This window comes from Cibotium barometz, chromosome 15 (genome assembly GCF_041138505.1).
Source record: "Cibotium barometz isolate CiBa-2024 chromosome 15, ASM4113850v1, whole genome shotgun sequence".
Classification (NCBI taxonomy): domain Eukaryota; kingdom Viridiplantae; phylum Streptophyta; class Polypodiopsida; order Cyatheales; family Cibotiaceae; genus Cibotium; species Cibotium barometz.
In genome coordinates, this window is record NC_141060.1 from 13,636,827 (window position 1) to 13,651,731 (window position 14,905).

Here is a 14,905-nt window from a genome sequence, read left to right on the forward strand (position 1 = left end):
TGGCTGCTACAGTCTGAGGTGGAACTCTCTCTCTTTGGTTATTCCAATTCTGGGAGGGAGTTTGGAAAATGATTTGCATGGAAGCTGTAGGAGGCTGACGTGGCACTCTTCTTGGGTTACCCTGGTTCTGGCGCGGGGAACCCTGGTTGGACTCATATGAAGGAGTCGGTCTCTGAACTCTGGGACCCTGGCTTCCTTGGCCCACCGAAGGAGATGGGCAATCCTTGAGCTGGTGCCCAAGTCCCTGACATCCGAAACATTTGTTCTCGCTTCGAAGTTCTTCCCTTTGCATTCTGGAGAGAGCCAGAGTTCCTGAGAATGTACTTCGCAGGAAAGGTCTTCCTTCATTTCTGAAGCTTCCTGTCTCCACATTCTGGTTAGGACCTTGGTGTCTCTTTGGATGCGAAAAGTTGGAAGAACTTCTCGGTGTGTCTGAAATCTTTTAAAGGATGAGGAAGCTGGCTCTGGGTGGCGGGACTTCTACGATGAAGGCTTTGGCAAAGTCCTTTGCCATTCTGACAGCTTCAGCCATGGACACTAGCCTTGGCATTTTTGACCAGTGTGTCCAAGGGTTCGTTCATTCCCCGAATGAATCTGGCCATGAGTTGCTCTAGAGGTGGTGAATATTTGAGTAGAAGAGCAAAGGCCTGATGATATTCCTCGATGGTTTTGCTCCCCTGCTTCAGCTCTAAGAATTCGTTCATTTTAGTTTCCAAAAATCTAGGGGGACAAAATCTCTTCCTTAAATAGGTTTTAAGGTCGTTCTAGGACTGAGTATTTCTGTCCAGACAGTTGGTATCACAATGGTTCCTCCATGCCACCCTGGCTGTTTTCACTATCTTCAGCCTGGCAAGAGCCATTTTGCTTCGCTCATCGGTGACGTCAAAATATTCTTCCATGGCTTCCACCCATTTCTCCACAGCCTCGCCCAGGTTCTCCCCTTCTCCTTTGAAGGATCCTGGCTGAGTTCTATGAAGAGCCTTGCGAACGTCAGGGTCAAGCTCATCATCTTCAGAGAGAGGGTCTGGCTATAACGGCCACGGTTTCCTCGTCTCATGATTCTGCCAAAAATGATATATTATTAAATTTCTATTTTTGATATCGTCCACACGAGATCCTAGGACTTAAGAGGTTCAAAAAATAATTTCTTAAACAAGACAAATGATCTTATTGGAGATCTATGACATATGTCCGATAATAGATTTTTCTTTATCAGTTCCTCTCCATAAACAATCACTTATATAGCAGGGAATTTTTCTCCAGAAAACATTTCTTTATTTATATAAAAGAAGCTTACGGTAGAAAATAGATTATGCAAAATGCCTTTTCTGAGTTTTTGTTATCAGTTTCTGATAAGATATCGTTTATCCTTATTAGTTTTCAACAAAGCTCTGATACCAGCTGTTGCTGTGAGGTCCTTGCCTGCTCCGAGGCTCCTGCCGGCAAAGCGGAAGCGGCGTCGGCCTCCCGCACGGGGCGGGGTCCACACACTCGGGGCCTCGCCCACCACACGGATGTCCGCGACGACGAGAGGCTAGCCTGGGCGTTCCCTCCGGGACCAGGGGCCCAGAAGACTCCCCTCGCCCGGAAGGCACGGGCGATTCCGCCAATTGGGAAAAATCTTCTAACGACGAAATTACTCTAACGAGTCAAGTCTTAACTAGATAAACTGATTTGACCAAACCTGAAGTCATGTGGTCAGATCAAGAAGAGACTTGCACTTGGTCCATGGAATCACTACTTTTTTCCTCATTTAACGAGGCACAGTTGATGATCCCCTCCCACAGAACAAAGTCTTCTCAAGATTTAAAACTAAATAACGTAACTAATTGTATCTAGTTGTTTCTTAGGAATCCTCCGATCCACCCCATCCAGCCCATGGGTTAGCCAACCACCTGACCACTGAATCGGCGGGATTCCTTTATAAAGATTTGGTTGGGTTTTTGCTTGGGTACCAAGGAAAAGAGTTCCCAGGCCCCCGAGTCGGCGATTCATGCAAAAATCAAAGTAGGCATACCACGCACACACCCAATATGAAATTGCCATTTATAACAAATTCGATTGGCTTTAAAAAAAATCCTTCAATAGAAATCATAATATTTTTGATCATCATTTTCTAAAATTTTGAGTCCATTGTATTACAAAAATGTATCCTTTGAATTCTTTGTTGAAGACCAGCTGGCCAACCAACAACGAGATCCAGTATCAAAATTTGGTTCTCAAGATTTTTTCCTTTTTGTCCATCCGAAATCTTCCTCGACGTACGCATGGGTGTCCTAGCAACCGCGAGCCTGTGCATCGCCTGGTCAGAACCCTCTCTAGGATCCTCCTTAGGTGTCCTAGCACGTCAGTCAGGGATCGCTTTGTCAGTCCTCGCCCATCATACCGGAAGCGCACCATTTTAACTGTACCGAGGGGCTGGTCAAGACCTCGGCAGGCTTTGCCCGCGAGCAATGTCCCTTGACGACTCCCCGTCTCACTGTTCCAACGAATCTCCTCTTAGAAAAACATAAACCAAATTCTTCCTCAGCATTTTGGCGTAAAATAGTCCTTTGAATTAAAAAACAGAGGTTCCAATAATGCAAGTAAAATTCCAGTTTGAGATCGGTTCCGAAAACCCTTTTTCCATAATTCCCAGTTCATCATAATGAGGATCCTGGATCTCTCGTGAGGATAATCTACCCATCATTTTGTCCATTTGTCCAACTAGATTCTTGGTGAGTTTGGTTAAGGAAAAACTAGATTAGTTCGGTAGTCTATTCTTTGGATTTAGTAACTGGAATTGGTCACTCACGAAGTTTTTGTCTGATTCAGATTGAGAGAAGGACAATTAGGTTTACTGTCCGTCCCTCACATAGTCTAACCAAACTCATTCGGTTTAGTTCTACAAGAATTCCCTTCAACTAAATATCTAGATTTTGGGTAAATATCAATTTAGTGATTTTACCAATTAAAATATCCAAAGATATTCTTTATGCCACATAATTTCTCAACCTTAATTCATTAGGTAGAATTATGGTGGAAATTCATCTTTTGACACTAAAATTTAATTCAAATCCATCTTTTCTTAAATATCATAAAAATATCATTAGGTAGAATTATGGTGGAAATTCATCTTTTGACACTAAAATTTAATTCAAATCCATCTTTTCTTAAATATCATAAAAATTCTTCTTTTAACTAAAATATCAATACCTATTGTTTTTGAATAAACTTGAAATCCTTCTTTTTCTCATTTCAATGAGTGCAATCCAATTATCATGGGAAGTCCTCTTTTACCCATAAATTAAATCTACTTAAAATTCTTCTTAAAAATTACATAAAAGTATCCATTAAGCTAAAAATTCCACTTTTCTCATTTAAACATTTGAATTCCAATATGGTGGGAATTCCTCTTTCATCATTTAATCTTATTTATACAAAAAGATAAATTTAACTAAATTTTCTCTTAAAATTAAAATCAAAATCTTCATTAATTCCTTTACACTAGGAATTACACTTTCCTCATTTAAATATTTGGATTCCAATATAGTGGGAATTCCTCTTTCATCATTTAATATTTATCTATGCAAAAAGATAAATTTAACTAAATTTTCTCTTAAAAATTTAAATAAAAAATTCCTTTACACTAGGAATTACACTTTCCTCATTTAAATATTTGGATTCCAATATAGTGGGAATTCCTCTTTTATCATTTAAAATTTATCTATGCAAAAAGATAAATTTAACTAAAATCCTTCTTTAATTTTTAAATAAAATATGCATTATTTTAGCATCACAATTTTTCTCTTACTTCATTGGAGTACATTGATTTCCATTGTCATGTGGGGATTACTCTTTTAACATAAGAAATGGATTACTAGAAATTCCTCTTCTTCGTAAAATTAACTATTTATGCATAAACATAAAAATTAATTTTCCATGATTATAATGAGAATCATTCAATTAATCTAGGATGATTAATCCTAGAATATGGTAGGAAGTCCTCTTTTCATATTATGAATGAAAATGATTTATGTGTTAATTTTACAGAACTTTTGCCATAGCTCCGCTGCTATTACTGGCAATTCTCAATAAATTTGAAAGAATAAAGTTTAGTATTATTCATGTGATTAGAATAACCACTAATTGGATCATTATCTAATTATATGGATTGATTGTTAATTTTACCATAAATTTAAGATTGAAGAGAGAGAGAAGCTCCAATCTCTTCAATATGTAGAGGGTTTTCAGAGGATAATAGAAAATAAGCTTAACTTAGAGTAATACCGGCATAGTTTAGTTCACAGATGAGAATACAAAGGAATGAGGGTTTATTTATAGGTAAGGGAGGCCACTAACTGAGTCCAACTGAGTTCTAGAATTTTTCAGCTTGAGTTTTGGACAAGTTTTGAACTAGTTTGGCTCCCTTTTTGATTTGGTTTGATTTAGGAGAGAGGAGAGATAAAAATATCCTATTATTTTTTAGTTTAAAACTCATCCACACATGTGAAATAGGCACCTCCTTGAAGGGCCCCCTTCTCCTTACCAATGTGTCAAAAATGAATGATTACTCCAAAATATCTCATTTTTTAATACTTCATAATTTTTAACTAATAAACCTATTACTTAGTCAACTCTTTATCTTATGTGGGCATTTACTCATTTTTGGGTATTTTTTTTTCTTTGGATTTATCTTATCCCAACACTTGGATTAATCTTATTGGTCCATAGGAATCTTAATCCAAAATTTTCAGAAAATCTTGACCCTTAGGACAAGGTCTTCTGAATTATTTTTAATTAATTCCAATTGTACCTTGGAAAATCTGTTTTGATTTTTTGTTTCAGGGAAACATTTTTTTGATATCTGTAGAATTTATTTATCCAAAAATATTCCAATATTGATTTACCACTCTCTAGAAATTTTTATCTCATTAGGCCAAATAATATTGATTTACCACTCTCTAGAAATATCCTAATATTGATTTACCACTCTAGAAATTTTTATCTCACTAGGCCAAACAAGGAAAAATAATATTTTCTTATATTCAAAAACATAGAATGATTACAAGGGATTGAAGTAGAGGCTTAATCAATATTCAGCTTGAGGAGGAATCTTATAGGATACCATGACATTGATTACCTTAGACATCTTCTCTAGCTTTCTCTCTAATCCAGGCTAATCCTAGCTAATCTAGGTCAATCCAAGGCTAAACTAGATGTTGCTTTCTTTCATTGGTATATCAAAGCTCGTGGCTTGGATCTTACTGTTTGATTTGAGAGTGATTAGTGCTTAGTCCATTTTTGGATTAGTGTTTTTTTAAACACAGTTTTTAGATTTTTTAAATGCTATTTTAAGTGGATTAGCAATTGAATTAATGGTAATCATTTTTAGGTACATTCTTACTAATCACAGATTTCCAAAACCCTAATTCTACAAAGATTTGAGAAAATCTTAATTTTGTTGATTTTTGAATTAATGTTTTCAATCATTTTTAGAGTGATTTTCTTAGAATTTTCCTGTTAAATCGTTTTGATTAGTGTTTCCTATCATCAAATCTATTCATAAGTCTTAGTTTCCTTCCAGATTTGCCTAGTTTCTAGGAAATCTTTGTAGTTTTGGAAGACATTGAAGGTTGTTGTGTAGATTTTGGTGTTGTTCTTATCGAACTAGTGTAGATTAAAGATTTTGTATAGATTTCAAAATGCAATTGATTGTTCTGCAACAACAGATTTGAGCAGTTTAGTGTGCAGATTTCATTGTTGTTTGCAGATTTATGAAAGTTTGCTGTGCAGTTTGGTGAAATTTTCATTAAGTATGTGCGTAGATTAAAGATTACATTGTAGAATTATGGGGTGAGAGCATGATAAGGTGGTACACTTTCTACCAGTTGCATTGGTTGTTACCACACTTGAAGACAACAAATATTAGTGGATTTAATATCATCATAAGATGTATTTAGCAATTTATCTCGTGTCTTTAAGATATAATAAATGTGAAACAAGATTAAACAACCAATGCAACCAGTTGCATTGGTTGTTTACCACACTTGAAGACAACCAATATTCGTGCATTTAATATCATCATAAGATGTATTTAGCAATTTATCTAGTGTCTTTAAGATATAATAAATGTGAAACAAGATTAAACAACCATGTTTTAATTCTCTAGCTCTGCATAAAAGTGTTTCACAACCAATTGTAAACCATTGTCGAGGACACAAGTTTTCAATCCACCTTAACATGTTTTCACTCTATGAAGAGTTTGTAGTTTACAACAGAAATGAATAAATTATTAGAGAGTTGTGGAGTTTATGGTTTAGAACAATTATGTATAGATTATTATAGAGAGTGAAGTGTAGAAGTGAAAGAAATGAAATATTTACACAATTCTTTCTGAAGAGAACAAAGTTGTTGTGCAGACTTATAAAGAAGTGTATACAGAAGACAGATTTACAAGAAACAATTCAAACTTTCAACATATGCATTTCCAAGGATTTATGATGTAAGACTGCAAAGCTAACAAGCTTTGGTGCAAGATTAATTCCTAACAACACCGTACTTGCAAGTTTAACCTTGCTGGGAATCAAATCCAGTCCACTGGTAAAAACCAGTGTGCTCTATATACCATGCCAAGGTTTGGGTGTTGGCTGTCGAAGAAGAAATAGATCATTAATTGATCTACATGCAAAAGAGGGGTGGCAACAAGCTAAGGGTGCAAGTAGTATGCACACAAGGCACAAACAAAGGAAAGTAGGCTGAAGGGTGTAAGTAGTGTCCATGTAAAATCACAAAAAGGAAGGAAGTCAAGTCATACAACCAAACAAATCGGTGTGCATGCAAAAGCACAAACAAGGAAAGGAAGCCTAGTTGGTGTGCAAGAAAAGGCACAAACAAGGAGCTGAACAACCCAACAAGCTGTGTTAATTCAAGATAGCAAAAAGCACAAAAACATGAGATTCATAGTTGACATTCAAGGAGCTTATGCATTAACACACAGGTGGAAAATAGCTGGAATCAAGTTCAATAGCCAACATATGTGTAGATTACATTGTGCACATGCATCTCATAATTTGAGATGATGTGGAGAATAGTAGAGTAAAGATTTTAGTAGTAAAGGGAATATCTAACATATCATAATGTGATAATTAGTTGAACCACAATTTAAGCATAAAATAACTATGTAAACTGTGCAAGCATCAACACTCATAGTATAACATATGAATACAGAGTCAACCACACATGCAAGCTTGCAAAAATAGAGTTAACCTTGTACGCAAGTAGTTTCAAAAAACAAGCAAGAGCCGTAGACCAACATGCAAGCTTGCAAAAAGAGAGTCAACCTTCTATGCAAGCAATTTCAGAAAACAAGCAAGAGCCGTAGTAGCCAATCTCAAGAGACCAACATGCAAGAGATCCCCATAGCAGCCAGTCCCAAGAGACCAACATGCAAGAGATCCCCATAGCAGCCAGTCCTCCCAAGAGACCAACATGCAAGAGATTCCCATAATAGCCCCACCAGTCTCAAGAGACCAACATGCAAGAGATCCCCATAGCCAGTCTCAAGAGGCCGAAATGCAAGTGATTCCCATAGCAGTTAGTTTCAAGAGGCCAATAGATTGGTCCAACAGTGGCATTCCAGCTTACAACATTCTAAGCACAGCTCATCTCATCACAGTAATTAAAAGCTTTAAAAAAACAATAAGAAAATAGAGATTATAGCCATCATGGAGACTTAGATCTCTAGGCATTATTGAATTGAGGCCAACTCCTAGAAGGCAGATGTGGCCGAGCTATCCTTGGATAGAAGTAGCGCTTGATCTGATATGACCACCCTTAGATTTTGACGAGACGAAATCGTGTTAGGAGGGGATGGTTTGTAACAAAGTATTTTAGGATGTACATGCACATGGGATGAGCCTAGACACATGGGTTTAGGGTCATTTACATGTGGGATTAGGGCACATGGGCCATGGGACTATAAACGGCATGTGCTCTAGGACTATTATAGCTTTTAAGCTTTTGGATACCTTTATGACGACACTGAGTAGCTTAGACATCTTCTCTAGATTTCTCTCTAATCCAGGATAATCTAGCTAATCTAGGCTAATCCAAGGTTAAACTAGATGTTGTTTCTTTTAAACTCACGGTTTGAATTGAGATTTTGTGAATTTTATGGATAATTTTATGTTTTTTAATATGGTGAATTTTATGGAGGATATTGTGCAAGTATAATAGTCAATTCCATGTGAAAAGCTTTATGTTTGTTGTTAATTTTTTACAATTTGTGTGCTTTGTGTGAGTTGAAAAAAATCATAAAAAACACCAACCATTAATATTTGTTGTTTATTGCTTCTCTTGCATTTTTACATTTATTGAATAGAATTTACAAATTGGACTAAGAGGAGGATAAATTTATTAACATTAGAATAGGGGAGTTTGCATGGTAAGGTGCACCACTATTTGGACTATTTAGTCATTTGCAATAGTGGTGGTCGTTAGCACTTTCAAAAGGGACGAGGCACTTTAATTTCAAGGGATAAAAGTGGAGTGGGGTATTTAATAGCAAAAGAAAACGGTTATGTTGCCACCATTTTGTGTCATCATTTTGAAAAAAAGGGTCTAGTCATGATGGGAGGCGATGCACACTTGGGTGTTTTTCATTCTCGACTGAGGAGGCACGTAGGGTTTGGAGAAGACGGGTGCACGTTAGTCTGTTCTACATGCTAGTGGGGCGACACACACTAGGGAGTGAGCGATCGTCCTTCAGGTAAAAAAAGAGGTATGCATATGATGAATGTTCTATTTCCATTCATGCTCTCCTTGTTTTAGCAACATGAACCCTCATGCGCTGCCAGGTTGTCATCTCGGAGAGGGTGATCACAACAATGGCATTTAAAATAGGCTTGTCTCCTTGGGTACCTTCGTTTGTTGAGCTTCCCATGTTAAGGCGATATTATCACATAAAGCACGATTTTCATACCAAGCATGGGCTTGGGGCCAACCCGAGGCAATTGACGAATGCAGTCGTACCAATCAAATAATGGCTATCAGTATTCCAGGTTCCTAGGAAAAATTGTGAAGTGCACGGATTTAAAGCCTCACCTCTATCCAGAATGGTGACCTTGCATTATAAGGTGTACCACCAAGAGCCCATCAATCATGAGCTTTCCATTGCCTTTGCTCATGGTTTGGTTTATGATGAGAATAGCGCAACAACCCTTATTGCTGCTAGTAGACAAAGGAAAGTACAGGGTTGCATGGGCTGTGTTTGCAGAGTATGTTAATGCAAATGTTAAAGCACATGGGAAGCTAGAGAAAAAAATCCAATGGGTTACTCATAGCATTGACTCTAAACAACCCAGTGCTGATAATAAGTTTACCCAAATCGCACAAGAGACTACTCAGTTTGTGTACACCTCAGAAGATATGAGTAGATTGGTTGCCTTAATTCAAAAAAGCAAGAGGAGGATAGAGGATGGGAAGGCAAACTTTGAGCACATAGCTAATGAATTGGAACAATCAAAGAACATGCTTCATTACAATGTGGGTGTCATGGAAGCTTTCAAGAAGTTGAAATCTAAGTCGGCTATGTTGGAAGTTGAATTGCAAACTGCAGATGCTGGCAGAGCTCAACAACTCACAACAGATATATTGGCATGCAATTCAGCATTGCAACTACTTGGGCACTTAGATGAGATGGCAAACATGGAAGAGAAGGCTGCATCTTTGACGGTATGTTCATATATAGTTTACCTATTTTGGCAGTACATCCAAGGTTTAGGTTTTTGTGCTAACATGCTCTCTTGCTTTATTGCTGACCTTTATAGAGAAGAAAATGGTACTCGAGGAGGTAAAAGCGCACGAAAAGTTTGTTGATTTAGTTTCCTTGACTAAAGAACGACCAGTAGGTCATACCTCAACTGTCAAACATTGGAGACAAGGAAGGCCTTACTTATATAGTTGCAAAGGCTTGCTCAACATGTGGCATGGCATTCAGTGATGAGAGGAAGCCCACTACTCGGTTCTCCCCTGTAGGCATGTGTATCATTTATTTTGTTTCGTGAAAATTTGTTTGGACGTGGATACATGCGTGGAAGAAGATTGTTGTCAAACGATACCTGCAACTTTTAAGAGGTTCATAGTTTCACGTGCCTCAAGAATGCAGATAGCAAGATTCAGTAGGTTTATGAACTAGTCATCTAATAGTATTAAACTACAACTAATTAGCATTATATTTGTATGCTATGATATTGCCTGTGTTGGTAGTACTATTATTGGTGCTATGATATCGCCTGTGTTGTTTTACTACTAGTAGCACCATAAGGACTGTTAATAATAAACTATTACAAACAATGCTTTACTAAAACTAATGGTACTATGAATATTCTATTAGTACTATTAGGATTCTATTAGTAGTCATTACTATTAGGATTCTATAAAAAATTTATTAGTATTCACTACTACTAGTATTTTCAGTACTAAGTTATTAGTATTCTATTAGTAATCAATAGTATGAAGATTGTTAGTACTATTAGGATTCCCATAATAGTTATTACTATTAGTAGTTTGCACTATTAGTATTCACTACTATTAGTATTATTATTAAGATTCTATGAGTAGAGTCTTACTACTTGTATTGCGAGTACTATTGGAATTCTATTAGTACTTTTACTACTTGTAAGACGCTACTGGTTTGTTAAAACTATTTATGAGCTATTAGTACTATTAGTTTTATTACTAATAGTAGTACTATTAGTATTAATAGTACTATAAGGATAATATATATTAAACAATTTAATAGTGATAAGTCATTAGGTATGCTTTTATTAAAGTATTTCTACTATTAACCTAGGTGAATTTTTGTGTTTTTTAATATTGTTATGTTGTCTTTTTCTCTCTTACTAGATGGAACTCCATCCAATGTTACGTCTGATGTGAACAAGCCTTCTTTGTAGTCTGACTTTAATAGTGTTCGCTCTTAGTCTGCATGTAAGAAGAAAAAGCATTAATACATCCACAATAAGATATTTTACATAGTAAGCTTTCCAATAACCATTCTTGAATGTTTATGTAGATAAAATTCTAGCAATTTCCACTCAAGGTCAATCAGTGAGACAAGATCTACTGCATCTAATGAACATGTTCCCTTGGTAATATTTTGTTATTTTAATCATTATCCATAATAGTAGTCTATCAATAGTCTATTAGTACGTTGATACTGACCTTGCATTACCCTTGATATGTTGCCTCTAGAATATGAAAAGATCCCAGGACTCCTACTAGTGAAAAGAATGTGTCATATGGAATGGAAGAAGAAATTATATCCAAAGAATTAAAGAAGCAAAAGGTTATGATAACAGATCACTTGTTGAAGGTAATACACTTGCTCAGGGGTCACAATTTATTTTCATCACTCGTATCTTTAAATTGGTATTCTAATGCATTTTTGTCACTCATAGCTTCAAATTGGTTTACTTGCATGACTGTTAGGCATTGAGACAGGACAAGGCCTTGAGGATGAAGACTGCACTTTGCAAAACTTTCCCCGTAAATAAGAAAGAGGAAGAAACCAAAGACTAAAACCAACATTGGAGGTGAGATTCAGACTGAGGTATCTCCCAGGCAATTTACACCTCAGCAACGTGACGCAAAGGAAAGCAAACAAGTAACACAGACAAACAATACACTGGGGAAACCCAAAAAAGATTCACCACGTTCTACTATTGCACCATCTAGACCTAGAGCATGCAAGAAATCGTAGTCAATGTTTCAATGTAATCAACAAGTACTCCAAGTCCTTTCCACGACATGTAATAAACTTAATTAAACTTTTGGAATATCTGTTCATTGGAGCACGTACTTTTTTGGCCACACTTGTGTCACTTTTTTGTTGGTTATTATTTTCCCTTTTTTTGTCCATATTTGATGTGTTTGAATGATGATATTAGTTTCATGGTCAGTGACATGTGCTTTTGGATACTAGGTTTGCATGAGGGTGACCACAATGTAAAAAAATGGCATTTATCTATCTATGTTGTAAACAATAAAATACATAAACATGTGTGACCGAAGGTCATAGCACCAAATTCTAATGTACAGAAGAGGATGGAGCATGTTAAATGGGAGTTGATATGCGCTCAGCTTTTAGACATTGCGAACAGACTAGAGGTAAAGCCATCTCGACCAGTTGCCATCCTATTGATGGATCACCGAGAGTTACTTTGTCTCCCTCCATCCCTAGCAAAGATGGTGTTCAGACCTCTAGAGGATGATAGAAGAGCAATTGTGTTGGATTTGAATGGAATCTTGGTGAAGGTTGTTGAGTACACTCATGGACACAAAAACCGCCACAGTATGTACCACAAATGGATAGAGTTCAGGAGAGCAGGACATGCACTATGTTTGTATGAAGAAATGCTCCTGCTTTCTTGGATTTTTGTCTTTAGTAGTTTGAAGTATTCATTTGGAGCACTTCTTGACTAAACAAAGTCGAAAGAATTCTAGATGCATGTTTTCCATGCCTGAAGAGGAATATTATAGGAGTTCTAGCACAGGGTGAGTGTGATGAGGCATGCTTTCTTGTGGATAAAAAACCTGTCTTTTTTAAGAATTTACAACACATCTAAAACCGATTCAATTGGCTATTTGAAGAAAACACTATCATTTTGGATGACTCATTATATAAGGTGTGTGTCAAAACCCATCCAGAACTTGGTTAGTACTTTTGCTATACAAGTTTCGCTATACAAGATGATGAAGAAGTCCATTAGTTCTTGATTGAGCATGTGCAACCTTGGTTGTTTCTATGGCTTCAATCAGAGGATAGTCGAGAGTACACAGCATTCATGGAGCACTGTACCATGACAAAGAGTCGATAGTGGTCATGGAGAAGATCATTGAGTACAATGAGATGGGCAACCAAAGACGAAGGGAAAGAAATGCATGATTATCAACATGGATTTTTTTTGGATGCTTGTAGCATGAGCATGAGGCTAGCCACCTCTTGTCTTAGTTGTATGGTTAGTTGGAAATATGTACAATGGACTTGTATTATACCACTACTCAGCTTGTACACTAGGTTTGCTTTGGTGAATGATAACATATAATTTGGAGTTGTATTATTGGTCAAGTTATAAATTTGATTTCTTTTGGTCATCTTGTGAACTAGAAAGTGTACTAGTAATAGGGTACTAACAGGGGCTAGTAAAAGTGTATTTCACTCATAGGATACTAACAGACTACTAATTAGACTACTCTCATAGGGCATTAATAGACTACTAATAGAGTACTCATATGCTATTACTAGTGTGATTCACTCATTGGGTACTAATAGAGTACTAATAGGAGGATAGTACTCATTGGGTACTAATAGACAAAACCTAGTAAAAATAGGCATTTTACTATTAGACTACTACTACTAACAGTCTATTCTTAGGGTAATAATAGGTCACTATTAGGGTAATACTGTTGCTAGACTACTGATAAGGTACTAACATATTACTATTGTCCCATCAAGATTACCTTCTATGATGAATGTGTAGGACTAGTGTAGAAACAATAATAGAAAAGCAAGATAAAAGCCATCACTCTTGGTATTCTATGCAAAGAAAGACTACATATTAGAAAGATAGATATAAAAACAAGGTGCAATAGATAGAGAATTTAAAATTTTGAGATAGGTGCAATGTAATGGTGCTTTCCACCCATGCACACTCGAGAAGAGCTTAGATGGCAATCTAGATAGACTCTAGATGGAGGATGTACTAAGTATGGAGTGTGTGGATACAAGTATTGGATACCTTAGCTTGTGATAACTATGTCCATATATTATGCTACAAGTGGCGTGGTAGCAGGCGCGTATATACAACGTGGGTGGCTACCTAACATAGACACATACATCTTCCTTAACGTGGCCACCACAAACCACCTCCACCCACTAATAATAAATCTATACCATTGGGATGGGGGCTCCCATCCTTAGACCCACTAGGGGGGCGAGCACTCAAACCCCTAACCCAATGGTCACAATAACTTCCCCATTAGTGTCTATGTTGGAGTTCCCACCAAAGACATTTGCACTAACAGCTTCTCCTCATAATGTAGGCCTTTACAAATGTGCACCAAACATTAATGTGGGATACATGCTAAGAGGCAGGCATTGAGTGTATACTAATAATGAAAGTGTATCAAATAATGTATAATCGTATCATTAGTCCAATAAAGACTCTATCGTGTTGTCTAGTACTCAAAGAAGTATTCAAATATTACATTGTCAAGAGTCTAGTAGTAGTAGCAATAGCAGCAGCAGCAGCAGCAGCAGTAGTAGTAGTAGTAGTAGAAGAGAGTGGTGATCTAGGAGGTGGTTCTGACATTCAACTTGAAACACTCTAAGCAGCAGCAGCAGCAGTAGTAGTAGTAGAAGAGAGTGGTGATCTAGGAGGTGGTTCTGACGTTCAACTTGAAACACTCTAAGCAGCTAGAGATAATTCTAGCTACTACTATATGAACATAGTATGCTGACATGGTGAGAACCACATTAGAGACAAATTAGGGAGACACATGTACACTCAATTTCTAAAGTCACTAGTTGGAAATAACCCCTAGACACAATCACAAACACGTAGGAATAATATGCCAACACTAAAAGATGCCCATCTAATCCCATTAAATAGCCTACGAGGTTGTTATTTAATGGGCTTAAATAACCTCCTAGGAATAATCTGCCAACACGAAAAGATTCTCATTAAATCCCATTAAATAACCTAGGAGGTTATGTCTGTGATGGAATGTAACACATCATGTTGAAGTAGATAGTTATGATGTAGCACTTCAAGAGTAGGCCCTTAAAGGACACCACTTGCCACCTCCGGTTTGGCTATGTCCTTTTATCATGGTGGAGTGGGTGATGAACCAAAGACATTAA